Here is an 11898-nt window from a genome sequence, read left to right as displayed (position 1 = left end):
TTCATAATAAAGATACCTAACTGTTGCATATGTGTCTTACCTAACAACCTGTCGGTATTTTATACCATTTTAATGTTCGATCAATGATAGTCCTGATTTATATCACAAAAAAATATTCTGGTACTCATTATGGGTGTGACTATATCATGAAGTTGTTTGTGGTTCTTTACCGATGGGTAATTTGCTTGGGCATCAAGTACATGGGCAAGATGAATGTGCAACAGTTGGGAATCTTGAAATGTTTCGCCTGCATAGAAGGCTTTTTTCAGTTATTGTAATAATTGTAAAATTAGACACATGTGCAACTCTTGGGTATGAGGAAATGGTATGGTGATACCGACAAGATGTGGAAAAAGACACTTATGTACAGTTCAGGACATTTATTAAAGGAAACGTTTCGCCAAGAGTGGCTTCTTCAGTCCTAAGGACTGAAGAAGCCACTCGTGGCGAAACGTTTCCTTTAATAAATGTCCTGAACTGTACATAAGTGTCTTTTTCCACGCACTCTTGAATATCTTTATTGAGGAAACGTTTCGCCACATAGTGGCTTCATCAGTCCATACAAAGGAGAAACTTGAAGAACAGGAGGAGAATGAGGGACTAATTACCTCATTCTCCTCCTGTCCTTTCAAGTTTCTCCTTTGTATGGACTGATGAAGCCACTATGTGGCGAAATGTTTCCTCGGTAAAGATACCCAAGAGTTGCACATGTGCCTAATTTAACAACGTGTCGGTTCTCTGAACCATTCATCTACAGAAGTGGAAAGGTAAAGATAATAAGAACATAAGAATGGAGGAACACTGCAGAAGGCCTACTGGCCCATGCGAGGCAGGTGATATAATCAGCCATAACTTAAGAACATAAGAACATAAGAAAGGAGGAACACTGCAGCAGGCCTGTTGGCCCATACTAGGCAGGTCCTTTACAGTTCATCCCACTAACAAAACATTTGACCAACCCAACTTGTAATTTGTACCTATATAAATGTATTAGTCCACCAAGACCCCAGTGGAAATAAGTTACTTTTGACTTTTTTTGGAGTTATTCTAGGTAATTTACATATATGTTTCTAGGTATTATAATTGTACTTATGTGTACTTGTGTCTAAATAAACTTACTAAGACTCGCGAAATCTTAATAACATGATTGAAAGCAAACCATGGAAGGGGTGGGATTTGAATCCATGGCCCGTGAGTTTTAGGGCTCACCTGCCATAGGTTCAAGTCCCACCCGTTCTGTGATCAGTCTACCAACCTTGACGAAGTTATGGGTGGTCGGTCCCTCAGCCTAGAGATAACCTCACCTCCACAGTGCAGCGCTGTATAGCCCTTGTGGTTTAGCGCTTTTTGATTATAATAATAATAATAATAATCACCTCCACAGTCTGGAAGAATGTGGAGCTGGAGTTTATAATATTGATAAGGACAGAGGAGGCCAGAACCACTACAACATGAGGAGGAACACTGCAGCAGGCCTACTGGCCCATATTAGGCAGGTCCTTTTCAAACCCAAACCCAGTAACTAGTAGAAGCAAAAGAGTAAGAATTGAGTGACCCTTTAGCAAGCCTAGTGGCCCAGAATTGGTTCTAATTTTCCCTGATTACCTACCATATCCCAAGCACTGTCTTACCCAGGAAGGAAAAAAAACTGGCAGGAAATGGCAGAAATCGTACACCAAATCCAGTCATTCCTGGAGTGGAACCACAGTCGATGGCCTCCACTCCAAACCAACAGATACAGATACTAATGCCGGAAAAAAAATCCCCCCCCAGTACCAACAATACCACCAGTCCGATAACATTCTTCTTTGCAAATATACAGGGTCTAAAGCCAGCAACAAACAACAAAATACCTTTCATCCGTGGACTGCTTGCAGAGGCAAAGGCAATGTTCGCGGCTTTCACTGAGACCCACATAAAGGATCACTTGGACAACGAAATATGGATCCCAGGTTACAACCTATACAGATGTGACAGAGTGAACAGGCAAAAGGGGGGGGTTGGCCTGTACATTGCAGAGTCACTTGTTTGCACAGAACTGCTTAATGCCTCAAATGACGTAGTGGAAGTTTTAGCAGTAAAGGTCGAGAACCAAAACCTAGTCATTGTGGTAGTCTACAAGCCTCCGGATGCAACATCCCAGCAATTCCAGGAACAGCTGTTAAAAATTGACCACTGTCTGGAAAATCTTCCAGCTCCTGCACCCAACATCCTGCTCCTGGGGGATTTCAACTTAAGGCACCTAAAATGGAGGAATATAGCAAATAATATTGTTGCAGTAATAACACCAGGAGGCAGCTCTGATGAAAACTCACACTCACACGAGCTTTTAAATCTCTGCACAAAATTCAATTTAAACCAGCAAATAATAGAGCCTACTAGACTGGAGAATACACTAGACCTCATCTTCACTAACAATGATGATCTGATAAGAAATGTCACCATATCAAAAACAATATACTCAGATCACAACATAATTGAGGTTCAGACATGTATGCGTGGAGCCCCAGACCGACAAAATGAGACTAGTCACGAGGGAGCATTCACCAAATTCAACTTCAATAACAAAAACATAAAGTGGGACCAAGTAAACCAAGTCCTAACCGATATAAGCTGGGAAGATATACTAAGCAACACAGACCCAAACTTATGCCTAGAACAGATTAACTCGGTGGCACTCGATGTATGCACAAGGCTTATTCCTCTAAGAAAAAGGAGGAGTAGATGTAAAATAGAAAGAGACAGGCGCTCCCTTTACAGGCGACGGAAAAGAATAACAGAGCGGCTAAAAGAGGTCAATATATCTGAAATGCGCAGGGAGACACTGGTCAGAGAAATAGCAAGCATCGAACTTAAGCTAAAAGAATCCTTTAGGAGTCAGGAATCGCGGGAAGAACTAAAAGCCATAAATGAAATCGAAAGAAACCCAAAGTATTTCTTCTCCTATGCCAAATCAAAATCGAGAACAACGTCCAGTATTGGGCCCCTACTTAAACAAGATGGGTCCTACACAGATGACAACAAGGAAATGAGTGAGCTACTCAAGTCCCAATATGACTCAGTTTTTAGCAAGCCGCTAACCAGACTGAGAGTCGAAGATCAAAATGAATTTTTTATGAGAGAGCCACAAAATTTGATTAACACAAGCCTATCCGATGTTATCCTGACGCCAAATGACTTCGAACAGGCGATAAATGACATGGCCATGCACTCTGCCCCAGGGCCAGACTCATGGAACTCTGTGTTCATCAAGAACTGCAAGAAGCCCCTATCACGAGCCTTTTCCATCCTATGGAGAGGGAGCATGGACACGGGGGTCGTCCCTCAGTTACTAAAAACAACAGACATAGCCCCACTCCACAAAGGGGGCAGTAAAGCAACAGCAAAGAACTACAGACCAATAGCACTAACATCCCATATCATAAAAATCTTTGAAAGGGTCCTAAGAAGCAAGATCACCACCCATCTAGAAACCCATCAGTTACACAACCCAGGGCAACATGGGTTTAGAACAGGTCGCTCCTGTCTGTCTCAACTACTGGATCACTACGACAAGGTCCTAAATGCACTAGAAGACAAAAAGAATGCAGATGTAATATATACAGACTTTGCAAAAGCCTTCGACAAGTGTGACCATGGCGTAATAGCGCACAAAATGCGCGCTAAAGGAATAACAGGAAAAGTCGGTCGATGGATCTATAATTTCCTCACTAACAGAACACAGAGAGTAGTCGTCAACAGAGTAAAGTCCGAGGCAGCTACGGTGAAAAGCTCTGTTCCACAAGGCACAGTACTAGCTCCCATCTTGTTCCTCATCCTCATATCCGACATAGACAAGGATGTCAGCCACAGCACCGTGTCTTCCTTTGCAGATGACACCCGAATCTGCATGACAGTGTCTTCCATTGCAGACACTGCAAGGCTCCAGGCGGACATCAACCAAATCTTTCAGTGGGCTGCAGAAAACAATATGAAGTTCAACGATGAGAAATTTCAATTACTCAGATATGGTAAACATGAGGAAATTAAATCTTCATCAGAGTACAAAACAAATTCTGGCCACAAAATAGAGCGAAACACCAACGTCAAAGACCTGGGAGTGATTATGTCGGAGGATCTCACCTTCAAGGACCATAACATTGTATCAATCGCATCTGCTAGAAAAATGACAGGATGGATAATGAGAACCTTCAAAACTAGGGAGGCCAAGCCCATGATGACACTCTTCAGGTCACTTGTTCTATCTAGGCTGGAATATTGCTGCACTCTAACAGCACCTTTCAAGGCAGGTGAAATTGCCGACCTAGAAAATGTACAGAGAACTTTCACGGCGCGCATAACGGAGATAAAACACCTCAATTACTGGGAGCGCTTGAGGTTTCTAAACCTGTATTCCCTGGAACGCAGGAGGGAGAGATACATAATTATATACACCTGGAAAATCCTAGAGGGACTAGTACCGAACTTGCACACGAAAATCACTCACTACGAAAGCAAAAGACTTGGCAGACGATGCACCATCCCCCCAATGAAAAGCAGGGGTGTCACTAGCACGTTAAGAGACCATACAATAAGTGTCAGGGGCCCGAGACTGTTCAACTGCCTCCCAGCACATATAAGGGGGATTACCAACAGACCCCTGGCAGTCTTCAAGCTGGCACTGGACAAGCACCTAAAGTCAGTTCCTGATCAGCCGGGCTGTGGCTCGTACGTTGGTTTGCGTGCAGCCAGCAGCAACAGCCTGGTTGATCAGGCGCTGATCCACCAGGAGGCCTGGTCACAGACCGGGCCGCGGGGGCGTTGACCCCCGAAACTCTCTCCAGGTAAACTCCAGGTAAACCCGTGTGGGATAAAATAAGATTTGGCCCAGATTTTTATCCCCGGAGGGTTAGCGACTCAGGATAAACCAAGAAAGTCAGTACGTCATCGAGGACTGACTTATTTCCATTGTGATCTTTCAATTTTGTCCCCCAGGATGCCACCCACACCAGTCTACTAACACCCAGGTACCTATTTACTAGGTGACCAACGACATGTTAGGTAAAAGGACACAAGTCCAACTAATGTGACATTTTATTGCGGTAACGTTTCGCTCTCCAGGAGCTTTATCAAGCTGTTACATGGCCAGTGTTTCCACCGGGCCATGTGTAGGCCATGTGGACATAGTGTGAGGCGAGAGTGGTTAGGTTAGGTAAGGTTCGTCAGGAAACAGGACAAGTGTTTCTTGACCGAGACCTTCCGCTGGCTTACCGGTCCACCCCTTTAAAAATTGGGGCCATAGTTATAACTATTTTTTTTTTTTGAGGCGAGAGCGTTGTCTACCAGGCCACAGCACACGGGATACGTGCTTCCCCATGGACATAATGTATCCTATGAGGCCTGGTCACAGACCGGGCCGCGGGGGCGTTGACCCCCGGAACTCTCTCCACGTATAACAGGTACATTAACATAACAGGTACGCATAAGTACAATTATCATTAATAGTGTAAATGAAGCTAGTTCTTGATCAAAGCCCCTCAAGGAAGGTTCCTTGATGTTGGTGAGGGGCTCTTGATTTAGGGAATTGGATCTGTGCTCCAGTTCCCCGAATTAAGCCTGAATGCATTCCACCCCCCCCCCGGCGCTGTATAATCCTCCGGGTTTAGCGCTTCCCAAGCACTGGACAAGCACCTAAAGTCAGTTCCTGATCAGCCGGGCTGTGGCTCGTACGTTGGTTTGCGTGCAGCCAGCAGCAACAGCCTGGTTGATCAGGCGCTGATCCACCAGGAGGCCTGGTCACAGACCGGGCCGCGGGGGCGTTGACCCCCGAAACTCTCTCCAGGTAAACTCCAGATATAAAAATATATTTTTTTCATATTCCTTGTTCCAAAGAATTGGAACTATCCTGCCCTTCCCTTGGATCAAACCTAATTACCTACCGCTTCATAGGTGCTATGTGACTTATGGGTGATATACACTGATTTATCCTGGGTTATCCAGGGTGGCTAACCCCGGAGGGTTATCCATCCAGGATAATCCAGGGTGGGGGTTATCTATCCAGGATAACCCAGGGTACGGAGGGTTATCCATCCAGGATAACCCAGGGTGGAAGTTATCCATCCAGGATAACCCAGCGTGGAAGTTATCCATCCAGGATAACCCAGGGTACGGAGGGTTATCCATCCAGGATAACCCAGGGTAGGGAGGGTTATCCATCCAGGATAACCCAGGGTGGGGGGTTATCCATCCAGGATAACCCAGGGTAGGGAAGGTTATCTATCCAGGATAACCCAGGGTAGGGAGGGTTATCCATCCAGGATAACCCAGGGTAGGGAGGGTTATCCATCCAGGATAACCCAGGGTAGGGAGGGTTATCCATCCAGGATAACCCAGGGTAGGGAGGGTTATCCATCCAGGATAACGCAGGGTAGGGAGGGTTATCCATCCAGGATAACCCAGGGTAGGGAGGGTTATCCATCCAGGATAACCCAGGGTAGGGAGGGTTATCCAACCAAGATAACCCAGGGTAGGGAGGGTCAGCCACCCAGGATAACCCAAGAAAGTCAGTGCGCTATCAAGGACTGTCTGTCTTATTTCCATTGTGGTCCTTCAATCTTGTCCCCCAGGATGCCACCCACACCAGTCCACTATCACTCAGGTACCTACTTAATGCTAGGTGAACAGGGACAGCAGGTGTAAGATGACTAACACCCAGGTACTTACTTGCTAGTAGGTAAACAGGGACAACAGATGTAAGGAAACACTCCCAATGTTTCCACCCAGCTGGGAATGGAAGGTACGGGTGGGGATTGAACTCGCGGCAAGCAAGTGGCAAAACCCCAGGCTAGCCCCAAAGTTTTGATGGCTGAACTAGGTTCATTACCTTGTACCTAGTTCAGCCATCAAAACTTTGGGGCCCAGTCCCTGGACCCATTGTGTACCTCTATAATCTGTTAATACCTTTGTAACTTGTCATGATTGTGACTAGACCTACCTGGAGTTCATTACCTTTGTAAATTGTGAATTCATTACCTCTGTAACTTGCTCAGCCATCAAAACTTTGAGGCCCAGTCCCTGGACCCATTATGTACCTCTGTAATCTTTTGACTACCGCCCACAGGATGGGTATGGGGTGCATAATAAACATATTAAACTAACTAGCACATAAGCCACTGGGCCAGCTGGCTTTAATAAGTCATCCAACTAGGTATATTTATACAATACAGGGAGGTTAACATGGGTCCCACTGAGACCACAAATGCAAGGTTTTACAGATGAATCTCCCACCAGGGTGGCCGTGACGAGCTCTAGCTCAAGTCCCCTCGAAGCTGTCATCATGGCAGAATTGTAATGACACAATTGCAAACAATCCACAGTATGGGTCTTCCATTCCCCCTCCCCTCCTAGGCGGTGTATGACCCTGTGACATTAATCAAATAATATTATTATTATTATAATCAAGGGGGAAGCGCTAAACCCGGAGGATTATACAGCGCCTGGGGGGGATGTGGAAGGCAATCAGGCTTAATTCGGGGAACTGGAGCACAGATCCAATTCCCTAAATCAAGAGCCCCTCACCAACATCAAGGAACCTTCCTTGAGGGGAATCAAATAATAAATTCATCAATAATAAATTCATCCTCTGGCTCCTTTCTGTCTTTGTGAAAGGTCTGTATTGTTACTGTTACTTAACAGTAACAGCCAGGTTGATCAGGCCCTGATCCACCATGAGGCCTGGTTACAGACCGGGCTGTGGGGGTGTTGACCCCCGAAACCCTCTCCAGGTATACTCCAGGTATTATTGTGACCGCTAAAGAATTAACTTGTCTCATATGATTGAGATGAAACCAGCATATACAACCTTAGATAGAAACTTAAGTTGTTATTGGAGGGACGCTGACTGCAGTTTAGATCAGTGCAAATTATAAACTCAAGAGTTCAAAACAAATATTTATTTGCAAAAAAAAAAAAATTACAAAGGTAAGGCACAAAACCTCTACTGATTCCATATGCATATACATATCCTAAGATACATAAGTCAAGATAACACAAATTTTGAAAATGGTCAAGGTAGAGATGACAGTTTTCTGTTATATTTAGACACTGGTCTTATGTTTCTCCTGCCTGTCTCTGTTTATATCTTGTTTCATGCAGCGAATAATATTCTTAACCAACAAGAACTTCTGGAAGTTCGTCTGGCTCTTTTTTCCCTTCAATGACTTCAACGCTGCTAACTTCTTTTTGAAGACGGAGAGCACCACTCCAAGTATCTGTCGCATCAGTCTTGTGGGGCCTCGGGACACGGTGAAGCGAGTGGTTTTCATGATGAATACACTTAAGCACTATAATGTGATACTTTATTGACGTTTTGCCCACGCAGTGAGCTGTGGAAAAAGACACTTATGGACAGACTGTCTAGCTTCGATCAAGGATTGAATATCTCAGTGAGTTCTTACTTCCAGTGTTTTTAATGTGAAATTTTTAATATGATTACTGAAGCCAGGTCTCTAAATGTTGGGTTAAAATCAGTATAGAGACCAAGTTCTTGTCTCCATACTACAGAACAGATATAAATTCATTCAAGAACGCTCAGAGAAGAATGAAAAAGATAATCCATTGAATAAGAAATCTTCCTTACGAAGAAAGACTGAAATTCCTTAAATTACATTAGCTTGCAAGTCGAAGAATGAAGGGAGACATGATTGAAGTGTTGGATAAATATATGAGTGAGAGGGGTTGGATTTGAGTGGGACTTGCACATGAGTAAATAGAATTATCTAAGCTTAATTCTTGGGTAGCATTGAAAATTGGGTTGGACAAATATTCTGTTAGTGGAATGGACTGTGAAGGACCTGCCTAGTATGGGCCAACAGGCCTGCTGCAGTGTTCCTCCTTTCTTATGTTCCTATGTATTAACAAAGATATAAATTAGGTCCTGAGGATATCTTTCCAAGAAAGAACCCGAAAAAATGGATTCAAATTAGACAAGTTTAGATTTAGAACAGGCCTGCTGCAGTGTTCCTTCATTCTTATCTTCATATGTAAATTTTACACGAGTTCATTTACACTAAAAAACACTCACACTCACACGAGCTTTTAAATCTCTGCACAAAATTCAATTTAAACCAGCAAATAATAGAGCCTACTAGACTGGAGAATACACTAGACCTCATCTTCACTAACAATGATGATCTGATAAGAAATGTCACCATATCAAAAACAATATACTCAGATCACAACATAATTGAGGTTCAGACATGTATGCGTGGAGCCTCAGACCGACAAAATGAGACTAGTCACGAGGGAGCATTCACCAAATTCAACTTCAATAACAAAAACATAAAGTGGGACCAAGTAAACCAAGTCCTAACCGATATAAGCTGGGAAGATATACTAAGCAACACAGACCCAAACTTATGCCTAGAACAGATTAACTCGGTGGCACTCGATGTATGCACAAGGCTTATTCCTCTAAGAAAAAGGAGGAGTAGATGTAAAATAGAAAGAGACAGGCGCTCCCTTTACAGGCGACGGAAAAGAATAACAGAGCGGCTAAAAGAGGTCAATATATCAGAAATGCGCAGGGAGACACTGGTCAGAGAAATAGCAAGCATCGAACTTAAGCTAAAAGAATCCTTTAGGAGTCAGGAATCGCGGGAAGAACTAAAAGCCATAAATGAAATCGAAAGAAACCCAAAGTATTTCTTCTCCTATGCCAAATCAAAATCGAGAACAACGTCCAGTATTGGGCCCCTACTTAAACAAGATGGGTCCTACACAGATGACAGCAAGGAAATGAGTGAGCTACTCAAGTCCCAATATGACTCAGTTTTTAGCAAGCCGCTAACCAGACTGAGAGTCGAAGATCAAAATGAATTTTTTATGAGAGAGCCACAAAATTTGATTAACACAAGCCTATCCGATGTTATCCTGACGCCAAATGACTTCGAACAGGCGATAAATGACATGCCCATGCACTCTGCCCCAGGGCCAGACTCATGGAACTCTGTGTTCATCAAGAACTGCAAGAAGCCCCTATCACGAGCCTTTTCCATCCTATGGAGAGGGAGCATGGACACGGGGGTCGTCCCTCAGTTACTAAAAACAACAGACATAGCCCCACTCCACAAAGGGGGCAGTAAAGCAACAGCAAAGAACTACAGACCAATAGCACTAACATCCCATATCATAAAAATCTTTGAAAGGGTCCTAAGAAGCAAGATCACCACCCATCTAGAAACCCATCAGTTACACAACCCAGGGCAACATGGGTTTAGAACAGGTCGCTCCTGTCTGTCTCAACTACTGGATCACTACGACAAGGTCCTAAATGCACTAGAAGACAAAAAGAATGCAGATGTAATATATACAGACTTTGCAAAAGCCTTCGACAAGTGTGACCATGGCGTAATAGCACACAAAATGCGCGCTAAAGGAATAACAGGAAAAGTTGGTCGATGGATCTATAATTTCCTCACTAACAGAACACAGAGAGTAGTCGTCAACAGAGTAAAGTCCGAGGCAGCTACGGTGAAAAGCTCTGTTCCACAAGGCACAGTACTAGCTCCCATCTTGTTCCTCATCCTCATATCCGACATAGACAAGGATGTCAGCCACAGCACCGTGTCTTCCTTTGCAGATGACACCCGAATCTGCATGACAGTGTCTTCCATTGCAGACACTGCAAGGCTCCAGGCGGACATCAACCAAATCTTTCAGTGGGCTGCAGAAAACAATATGAAGTTCAACGATGAGAAATTTCAATTACTCAGATATGGTAAACATGAGGAAATTAAATCTTCATCAGAGTACAAAACAAATTCTGGCCACAAAATAGAGCGAAACACCAACGTCAAAGACCTGGGAGTGATTATGTCGGAGGATCTCACCTTCAAGGACCATAACATTGTATCAATCGCATCTGCTAGAAAAATGACAGGATGGATAATGAGAACCTTCAAAACTAGGGAGGCCAAGCCCATGATGACACTCTTCAGGTCACTTGTTCTATCTAGGCTGGAATATTGCTGCACTCTAACAGCACCTTTCAAGGCAGGTGAAATTGCCGACCTAGAAAATGTACAGAGAACTTTCACGGCGCGCATAACGGAGATAAAACACCTCAATTACTGGGAGCGCTTGAGGTTTCTAAACCTGTATTCCCTGGAACGCAGGAGGGAGAGATACATGATTATATACACCTGGAAAATCCTAGACCTGGAGTTTACCTGGAGAGAGTTTCGGGGGTCAACGCCCCCGCGGCCCGGTCTGTGACCAGGCCTCCTGGTGGATCAGCGCCTGATCAACCAGGCTGTTGCTGCTGGCTGCACGCAAACCAACGTACGAGCCACAGCCCGGCTGATCAGGAACTGCCTTTAGGTGCTTGTCCAGTGCCAGCTTGAAGACTGCCAGGGGTCTGTTGGCAATCCCCCTTATGTGTGCTGGGAGGCAGTTGAACAGTCTCGGTCCCCTGACACTTATTGTATGGTCTCTTAACGTGCTAGTGACACCCCTGCTTTTCATTGGGGGGATGGTGCATCGTCTGCCAAGTCTTTTGCTTTCGTAGTGAGTGATTTTCGTGTGCAAGTTCGGTACTAGTCCCTCTAGGATTTTCCAGGTGTATATAATCATGTATCTCTCCCTCCTGCGTTCCAGGGAATACAGGTTTAGAAACCTCAAGCGCTCCCAGTAATTGAGGTGTTTTATCTCCGTTATGCGCGCCGTGAAAGTTCTCTGTACATTTTCTAGGTCGGCAATTTCACCTGCCTTGAAAGGTGCTGTTAGAGTGCAGCAATATTCCAGCCTAGATAGAACAAGTGACCTGAAGAGTGTCATCATGGGCTTGGCCTCCCTAGTTTTGAAGGTTCTCATTATCCATCCTGTCATTTTTCTAGCAGATGCGATTGATACAATGTTATG

Source organism: Cherax quadricarinatus, chromosome 55, assembly GCF_038502225.1.
Source record: "Cherax quadricarinatus isolate ZL_2023a chromosome 55, ASM3850222v1, whole genome shotgun sequence".
NCBI classification, from domain to species: Eukaryota; Metazoa; Arthropoda; class Malacostraca; order Decapoda; family Parastacidae; genus Cherax; species Cherax quadricarinatus.
This window is presented reverse-complemented; position numbering follows the sequence as displayed.